The sequence below is a fragment of the Mixophyes fleayi genome, chromosome 9 (genome assembly GCF_038048845.1).
Source record: "Mixophyes fleayi isolate aMixFle1 chromosome 9, aMixFle1.hap1, whole genome shotgun sequence".
Lineage (NCBI taxonomy): Eukaryota > Metazoa > Chordata > Amphibia > Anura > Limnodynastidae > Mixophyes > Mixophyes fleayi.
The window spans coordinates 91,365,759-91,375,688 of NC_134410.1; the positions used below are offsets into that span (position 1 = coordinate 91,365,759).

At 44.1% G+C, this 9,930-nt stretch overlaps 1 pseudogene; it reads left to right on the top strand.

The window, feature by feature from the left end:
- The first annotated feature begins 902 nt into the window (after positions 1-902).
- LOC142101847 (magnesium transporter NIPA2-like) overlaps positions 903-9,930 on the top strand; it is a 66,528-nt pseudogene continuing 57,500 nt past the window's right edge.

Consider the following 9,930-nt stretch of genomic DNA (forward strand, 5'->3'; position numbering starts at 1 on the left):
GTATTGCTCTTTTATCTAACAAATCTATATTGCCACAATATATTAAGTAATTAATAGTGGCCTTTTTTATATAAATCAATAATTGTGCCCCCTTGGAAAACAACTAAAATGGCCGCATTAATATATTTTTGCCACCATGAGTTTGATTCCAGTGTTGTCGCTAACACATGGTTATCTAAAATCTTCTTTTCTTGATCCAACATAATCCATATTGGATTAAATAAAAGAAAAATTGGACGGAACGGACCGCTTACAAGGAGCATCCGGTGCAAAAGTTGATCTCTGGTGAGCTTAATAAAGAGCAGTCTATTGTTCACTATTCAAGACAGCACTACATTGGCTACCCAGCTATTAAGTATCCTCTGGATTATGCTGGATCAAAAAAAAATATTTTATTAAAGGGCCAACACTAGCACATGGGATTATCTTTTGACTTTCAGAAATAGGCATTAGTTGCCACATACCCTAATGTAATTGCTCGCACATCAATCTTTGAGGATGTTGGAGGAAGTGGAAGGTTTCTCCATTTCCTGTATATCTGTAAGACATATAATTGTGATCCTATAATAACATAACCTTGTAAGAAAAAAAAAAAAAATATATATATATATATATATACATATATATATATATATATATATATATCTCTAAAAACATTTTAGTTCCAGAATATATTAACAAAAGCATAAATATTTTTACTTTCAATAATAGATTCCATTTAAAAGTCCTTTCCGCATTCTGAACTAGAAAAGACAGAAATTAACGATATACGAGAAAGGAACAGGTCCTCTTCTCTTTAATCCGTGGTAGGAAGCACAGAAATGTTGTTAACTGTATTCTTTCAGAATAACTGTATGGTATAAAAATGTATTTTCATAAATGGGCCTGAATTTATATCACTTTATCGTGCAGGTCATGGAGGACATGCATACCTGAAAGAGTGGCAGGTCTTTTATCCAGTAAGTATATGTTTGTCAATACTTCAATACTACATTCAAATCCCCCTAAAATTCAATACATAGTTCTCTCACCCAACCGTCCTCGATAAGTTTGTTTATGAAACCTCTTCAACAAGCTAAGGAGACTTCTTGAGTTGTAAACTTTTTTTTTTTTCGTTCATCAGAGTTTGATACAAAACATGGAAACAAAAGATAAGCAAAACAAGCAAACAGATTATGCATTATGTAAAACTACAGGACTCAAAATTTTACAATGCAACCTAATCGAACATGAAAGCTAGATTTTTTTATTTTTTTTATATAATAATGGGGAAGCAGTGGGGTTGGGATTGCCACCATCATGTATACAAGGTTGAAGATAATAGAGAGCTTGAAGATGTTTTTGGACAGGCGACAAGTTAATTAAGCGAGGTTAACTAACCAACGGAAACTGGAATTTTCTAAAATAGGGGGTTTGATTGTATAATCATAGATGATTGGGCCTGGTAGGTTAGCTTTATAGGAAAAGTCATAGTGCCCAAACCTTGGTAAATGTGTCTTATGTAAGTGGTCATTTTTTCCATGCCTGTTATAGACCAGATGTAGAACTTGATGGAATGGGGTTAGATTTGGCAATAAGGCATTTAGCTGCAGCCAGTATATGGGAAGCTAATTAGCTAATGGCTTGTCTCCATCTTGTAGTGGGTAACAAAGGAGAATTCCTTCCAATAGCCTGAGATGTTTATGTCCACCAAATATGGAGGACCTAGCCTATCTGACCACAATCTCTCCAGCAGTCTGAATTGGTGGAGGGATACATAGCTGATCATTTTTCTGGTGGGAAGTCCCATCTAAAATAGACTTTAGGCATTATCTTTATTCAAAGTGGAGATTGAGCTAGCAGTTCTTTCCCTAATTGCTTCACAAGTCTTTTTTTCAAGGGGGCCCAGATTCATGTCCCACTCCCTCTTATGCCTGCTTTGGAACCCCAGGATCCTATCTTAAGTATTCCATAGTGTGGAGATCATCTCTTTTCATAGGGGAGGTAAATATGCTATGCTGTCAGAAGGAGCCTTTTCCTTCAGTCTTTTGATTAAACAAATATTTTGTTGCAGCATTTGTGTGTTCTGGCTTTTTTTTTTATTTAAAAAACAAACAAAACAAAACTGTTTGACCACAGTTGTGATGGACCAGAAGTTTGAAGGGAAGGCCGTTTTTATCCACTAGTTACTTTACCCTATCCCCTTCTGTTTTATAGTGGGACTTGGTGAAACTGCCAACTTTGCTGCTTACATCTTTGCCCCAGCAGCATTGGTGACTCCGCTTGGAGGACTGAGTGTATTGGTGAGGTAAGTGGGAGCACGTATAGAGGATTGAGGGTGTTGAGGAGGTATTAGTAGAATAAAATAAGATAATGAGATGGCTTGATTTCAGAGCATGTTGAAAGTCAGAGGACACATGATTGTGCTATAATATTATGGGGGACTGGGGAATGGAAAAAACAAGGTATTTACAAGCAGGGTTGGTACCTTTGGTACCCTGGACTATATGCAAGCCTCAACCCTCTGAAAATTTTTAACAATACTCTGATTTGCTTCACATAGTGATATGCTTGAGTTTGGGTAGTCCATTTATTAATGGGGGGAAAAAAAGTGGTTGTTCACACCAGCTAGTGAAGTAAATGTTATAATATTTTTTTCAGTTGTGGTGGACTGCACCCATCAATCTTCAAGACAGACAACATGGTCTTACATTTGACTTCTTGTTGGTCCATTTCTAAGAATCTATTCTATCTGTTAATCTATATCATAAGATTCAATTGGCCACGATGTGCTGCTGGACATCTTTGCTGGCCATTACGGTAAGGAATCTCCAGTTATTGAGCAGAGATCATCCTGAACATCTGAGCAACGTGTCTTTGTGGACTGTACACATCACAATAAAATTAATCTTTCTCTTAATGTCAATTCTAGGTTTGTGGAAAACCCTAGGACTGTCCTAGTCGAACCAGAATACAAAGTAACTACGTTGTGTGATATTGATCCTTTTAACATTATGGATGACATTGCATTGTTATGTCAGATTAGACAATATGGCTGGTCCCACTCATTTTAATAAATAACAGCTTGGACTATATTTAAACGAAATATGCTTATACACCGATCAGCTACAACATTAAAATTAGTGACAAGTGAAGTGAATAACATTGATTATCTCCTTACAATGGTACCTATCAACGGATGGAATATATTAGGCAGCAAGTGAACAGTCAGTTCTTGAAGTTGACGTGTTGGAAGCAGGAAAAACAGGCAAGTGTAAGGATCTGAGCGACTTTGACAATGGTCAAAATGTGACCGCTAGACGACTGGGTCTGTGCATCTCCAAAGCAGCAGGTCTTGTGGGGTGTTCCCGGTATGCAGTAATTACTACCTACCAAAAGTCAGGGACAGGGGGGCACATGTTCCCCAGGCCTGACCGTAAAACTCTATTTTGAGCCAGTACAGGGACCGGCCCAAGTCTCTCTTGCTTGGTGGCTGGCCCCTCCTCTGGGACCAGCCACCAACAAAAACAAGTCGTTTTGCTGGGGAAAAACATTGTTTTGTTTTTTTAAAGCAAACAGGCTTCTTAAATGTTAAAACAGCACAAAATAATGATGCACTGTGCGTCAAAATGGATTAATATTCGCTACATGTTGGTACGATGCCCCTCACTTTTTAAAATTTGTTATACATCGACATTGGAGTTGTGCAAGCTGAAATACTCTGCACTGTACTGGTATTCTTAAAGGCTTCATAGGAGCCTCACATTATGACTATTCTAATGCTCTGATTGGCTACAAAATGTTCTAACCTTGCCCATTACATCTATGTTCCCATTTTTGAATAATGCAAGTAAATTGGTGTGCCAGCATTAAACAAATACAAAGTAATATGCTTGCTGGTGTAGAATAACATAAATCATGCAGTATGCCTTTATGGAATATTAACCCTACCAAAAATCGGTATACTTGCCTAATTTTTTAATTGGGCATATAGTTAGCACTATATTTTTTGTTGTTGTATCACCTCTTTGTTTCCCCTATATTTGCATTTTTGTTTTTCTGCAGTGCTGTACTCTTGTCTTATTTCCTAAATGAGAGGCTAACCTTCCCAGGCAAGGCAGGCTGTGTTAAGTTTTTTTGGTTCCACTGTCATGGTTTTTCATGCCCCACATTAGGAAATATGGAAAAAATACTCAAAAAGACAAGTGGGAATTATTGAATTACATGTTATTAAGAATGAAGCCCTTAAGCTGAATGAAAATAAACGGAGCTGCTTGTCACGAAGCAGGACATGGACATTAGGGGTTAATGTTTTGGGAAGTTGCTGCTCCTGGATGTTAGGGGGAGGAGTGAAAGGAGGTGTTCATATATATCCCTGGCTAGGCAGGGCAACTTCCTCTTGCATTAGGATTTCCTGCTGGTCGGATCACTGTCAGGCTGAGTGGAATTATTTGGTTTTGAAGTTGCTTTTGTAATTTCAATAACTTTGTTTTCATTGTGTCTGATTTCTGTTCTGTGTTAGCATTGGTTATTTGATTGCTGGTTAATTCTGATATTGTGTGGGTACGGGTCCAAGCGCTGCACTGTTGTCGGTTCTTTGCTGCCAAACTTGTAGGAGATATGTCTCGCCCCAGGCACAGCGTGGGTCCCCCTGCTCATTTTAGCGACCTTACCGAGCTCCCCACGGAGAGTGATCGCCCGCTTAGTCCCCGTGTTATGGCGGCCGCCATCTTACCTGAGGGGTCTGGTGAGCAGAGTTCTGGTCCTGAATTGGTACTAGCGGGAGCTGAGGGGTTGGAGGGGCAGCAAGGAGAGGTGAGTCTGGGACGTCCGGAGGCGGTAGATGGGTCATCTCTCCCGGCCGCGTGTACTGTGCGCATGCATGGCCGGGCACCCAGCAGGTCCCATAAACAGAGGCTTATGGCAAAGGGTGCGAGGGGGAGAGGTAAGGCCATGAGACGTAGGGTTGAAACTCCGTCCCCGACTAGAGGGCAGGCACCGCAAAGCCGCCGGCATGACGCTAGGTCCAGGTCTGTGTCTCCAGAGGGCAAGGAGCTGGTTCGGGGGTTTGTGGCTGACAGTATTAGTGGTAGAGGGGGGTAAAGGGGGCCCTTCAGCTCGGCAGGCGGCTGGGGGTAGGCGAGGGGAGCGAGTGTCGGGCAGGAGTGATTCTCATTCCCGGCTGTCACTTATGTAAGGGGCTATGATGATCAAGGGAGCGTTAGTCATCGGTATCCCCGGGATTCGGGGCACTATGCGGAGAGCCTGGACAGTGAGTATGGTGCAGGCGAGGAGCGCCATCTGAGGGATGAGGGACAGCAGTTCTGTGATTTCATTAACGCCCAAGTTATGCATAGACAGGCGAGGGAGAGGTTCTATGGGTACGATGAGCAAGCGGTAGGTCCGAGAGGGCTTTATCAACAGCGGCTCCCTCTCCCATAATGGGGGCCGGGAAGGGGGAGGGGAGGGCCATTGTCCTATGGTCAACCAAGTCAGGAAACATATATGCAAGGATCATATCTTTTACCTCCAGAGAGTTATGTAGAGCAGTATGGAGAGGCAGGTAGATGGGGAGACCAATACCAGAGTTTGACATGGGGCCAAGGCAGTGGGCAGGCATGTTGTCATCAAGGGGTTGCCAGGGACTACCCGCATGGTAGGGGAGGGTTGTATCATCGGGATAGACCCTTAGTTTACGCGGAAGCGCCGAATAGGCCTCCCCAAGCGAGTTATGTAGGCCGGCAACAGGGGCGTGGATGCTCTGGAAACTATGGAGAGGGAGATGATGGGAGGCGGACTCCTAGGTCAGTAGTTCCGGAGCGCATGCATGTGGCAAGCAGGGCAAGAGGAGCAGGTATTAACGTTCTTTGTCCCCCAGAAAGACAGAGTAGCAGTGGAATGGAGGTTGGTGGCTTAGCAGAAGGTCCGGCGGCATCAAGAAGACGCCGTCTGTCAGCCACAATGAGTGCAACGTCAGCGGAAGGGGCGCCTCGGCGGGAAGGAGTGGTAAGTCCAGGGGTCACGTCGCAAGGTGAGTGCCGTAATGTTTTGTCTCACACAGTTACAAGTAGTACAAGTGGGTCATCTATATGCAGTGGGTCCTCATCGGATCAGGAAAGTGGTTCTCGGAAGCTTTTGAGGATTCTGAATGAGCATTTTAGTGGGACTAAGAGCCAGAAAAGGGTAGCGCATGCTGCGGTCAAAGAAAGCGGCAGTAAGGGTCCAGTAGTCCATTGTTCGTATACGGCGCTGACATCGGGAATTAGGAAGAGTTTGAGAGAAAGGATCAGGAAAGGAGCGTATGTAGATATTTTCATTATAACAAAAACGGGCAAGAAGGAGCTGGAAAAGGCAAAGGAGAAAGGGGGTATAGGAGAAGAGGCCTATAAGTCATTCCCCAATTGGGTGACTGCTTTTAGCGTCTTTGCTTCGGTGTATTTGGAAACTAGACCTGACGCAGCTGTGGATGTCTGGCAATATTTGCACCTAATTACAGGGATCTATAGAAGAGATGGAGGCTCCATTTGGCGGAGATATGATGAGAGCTTCCTGGAGAAGGTCAAGGGGAAACGCATCATTCCTTTTGATTGTAAGGATGTGGAGACGTGGATGGAGATGATGCGTCCGAAAGAAAGTGAAGGGCAAGAGTTTAGGGCGCAGAGGTTTCGCATGCAGGGGAGACGTAGTTCTCCCCCAACGCAGACCAGAAACAGGTGCTTTGCCTTTAACAGCGGCACGTGCACCAGGGGAAATGCATGTAGATACAGGCATGTTTATGCCAAATGCAAAGGTTCCCATCCAGCCCGTGATTGCACTAAAGGCGGGCCAGGGGCAGAAGGAGGCAAGGGGGATGCATGGCCTGCTCAGTAAAGCAGGTTCGCCGGTCCAGACGGTGCAGCTGGACAGGTGGCTTCGCTTGTTTCCGGATAGGAAGCAGGCAGAGTTTTTAGGTGTAGGTTTTAAGAGAGGTTTTCCCCTTCCCATAGTAGGTAATGTTTCGGCTAAGGCAAAAAAGAATTTGCGCTCAGCCTATGTGTTCCCACAGATTTTGAAGGAGAAGGTGCGGAAAGAAGTAGACTTAGGCCGCATGGCAGGCCCCTTTCCATCTCCTCCTATATTGGATTTGGTCATCTCCCCAGTGGGAGTGGTGCCCAAGAAAGCGATAGGGAAATATAGGCTTATTCAGCACCTTTCCCATCCTCACGGGCAATCAGTTAACGATGCCATAGCCGTGGAAGACAGCTCAGTGAGTTACCAGTCGTTTGAGGAAGCCTTAGATCTAGTTAGAGCCTTTGGGTCAGGGGTCTTGTTGGCAAAGCTAGATATTGAATCTGCTTTTCGCCTGCTTCCCCTACATCCAGATTTGTTTAGATTTATGGGTTTCCGTCTGCCGGATGGGTACTATGTGGACAAATGTCTACCAATGGGTTTTGCAGTGTCCTGCACATTCTTTGAAGCGTTCAGCTCCTTCTTGCACTGGTGTATACAGGCAGGAACGGGTCATGTGGGTATAGCTCACTACTTGGACGACTTCTTGTTTATTGGAATGGCTGGTTCATCAGAGTGCGCAGACATACTGTTTGTGGCTAAGGCTTTATTTTCTGTCTTGGGAGTGCCAGTTGCACACAACAAGACAGAGGGTCCCTTACCTTGTTTGTCATTCTTGGGAATCGAGATTGATACATTGGAGGGTTGTTGTAGGTTGCCCCAGGAGAAGGTGAAGAAGCTGGTAAGGTCAATTAAACTTACTTTGGCTTCAAGGTCTATTTCCTTACGCCAGGCCCAATCATTGTTAGGTTCCTTTAATTTTTCCTGCAGAATTATTCCTATGGGAAAAGTTTTCTGTAGAAAGATGCAGCTGGCTACAGCGGGAATGTCGCGTCCACACGTGCGGATTACGCTAAATAAGGAGGTTAAAGAGGATTTGCGGATGTGGTTGAGGTTCTTAGAGAACTTTAACGTCATTCGTATTTGGCCGGCTGCACCAGTCTCCAATAAGCACCTCGAGTTAGTAACAGACGCCTTTGGCTCGGTTGGTTTTGGAGCTTACTTTAGGGGTAGATGGTGTGCTGATCTGTGGCCAGAGGTATGGCGGGCCAAAGGGTTGTTAGGCAACCTACTGGTACTGGAGTTGTTCCCCATTGTGGTTGCGGTGGAACTATGGGCGTCAATGTTAAGAGGGCAGGAAGTGGTATTCTGGTGCGATAATCTGGGCGTAGTGCAGTGCATTAATAAACAGAGTGCATCGTCCATTCCTGCAATTGAATTGTTGAGGCATCTTGTGCTGCGCTGTCTTGAGAATGACATTACATTCAGAGCAAGACATGTCCCTGGTGCGGAAAATGAGGTGGCGGACGCGTTATCCCGAGGACAGTGGACACGTTTTAGGGAATTGGCTCCTCAGGCAGACATAATGGGTACGCCATCTCCCCCTTTTGTTTGGCAGGTAGTCGAGCAGGTATTGTAGGACTGGCGGAAGCTTCGTTGGCCCCTTCCACCAACAGAGCATATCGTGCTGCATGGCGCCAGTGGGGACAGTACTTACAGTCGCGCGGTCGGTGTGACTCAGGTCAGAGCGCGGATATGCTTGATTTTATTTGGTTTAAGTACCAACAGGGCATTTCTAAAACTTTAATGACGGCTATGCTGGCAGGAATTTCATTTATGGCCAAACTTCATGGTTGGACTGATATTACTAAGGGGTTTTTGGTCACTAAGGCCCTTAAAGGTTGGTCGCGAATGCAACCAGGAAAGGAGGATATGAGAAGGCCGGTTCACAAGAATATCTTGAAAAAACTTATGTCTGCGCTGGCTTTCATTACAGATAGTGCTTATGAATCGTTGCTCTTTCGCTCAGCTTTTTCGCTCACTTTCTTTGGTGCGTTCAGGGTGAGTGAGTTAGTGGCACAGTCTAAGCGTGATTTGGGTAATGCCTTGTCAGCGAAGCATATGTTTTTGGATGTTAACATGCTTTCTTGTCAAATCCTTAGATCCAAAACAGATCAAGTGGGTCGTGGTCAATGGATATCACAAGGGGATTGTGATATCTGTCCCGTGGCACTGTGCAATGAATTTCAAAGAGTTAGACCACATAATTCTGAACCCTGGTTTATTCACGCTGACGGATCCACTTTGTCGAAATTTGAGTTCACGGCCATATTTAAGAGAGCACTGAAGTACGAGGGTTTAGACCCATCCCAATTTGGCACTCACTCCTTCCGTTAGCCCCATTAAAGCCTTAGGGCATTAGAAGTCAGATGCGTATAAAAGGTATATTAGACCGAATAGGTAATCGATACGCAATAGTATTCTCCCCGTCCAGTGTTAACCTTGGGCTCCTCCGCTCGCCGTTGTTTTTATACGGGGGCATGAAGGGATTTGCCATTTTTTCCTCCGAAAAAGGCCTGATTAGTGGTGTGCCTCCGGGGTTACGGTTTTACCTTCATTTTGGTTAACACTTTTTTCCCCTTAATTATACTGTAAAGTCACGTTAATGTCATTTAGAAGTCACATAATTTTCCCAAGCTGCAAGGAGTGGTGCTATAAAGTTCAATTGATGGTGCCGAGTCTATCAGTTTATGGTGGATGAGTTCAACCTGGTGGTGACGGATCCTATTATCTGTGTTACAGGTTGCTTTTCTCAGAGGATAAGCATATGGATTGTTGGGCATTCGTTTGTGTTCTGGGCGTCCAGATATAATTTTGCCAACAATAGAGAGGCTTTTGTAAGGCCAGTTGATATACGTTGGATCGGTAAAAGAGGTCTGAGATTATTATTATTATTATCCTTTATTTGTTAGGCGCCACAAGGTTTCCGCAGCGCCGTACACAGTACAAACAGTAGACTAAACAGGGTAAAACAGTACAAACCAATAAAAAAAATACCAATGCTTCAGAAACTCCAGGCTGGCCGATGTAGTAAACAAGGAGCAGAAGAACGGTAAGGAGACA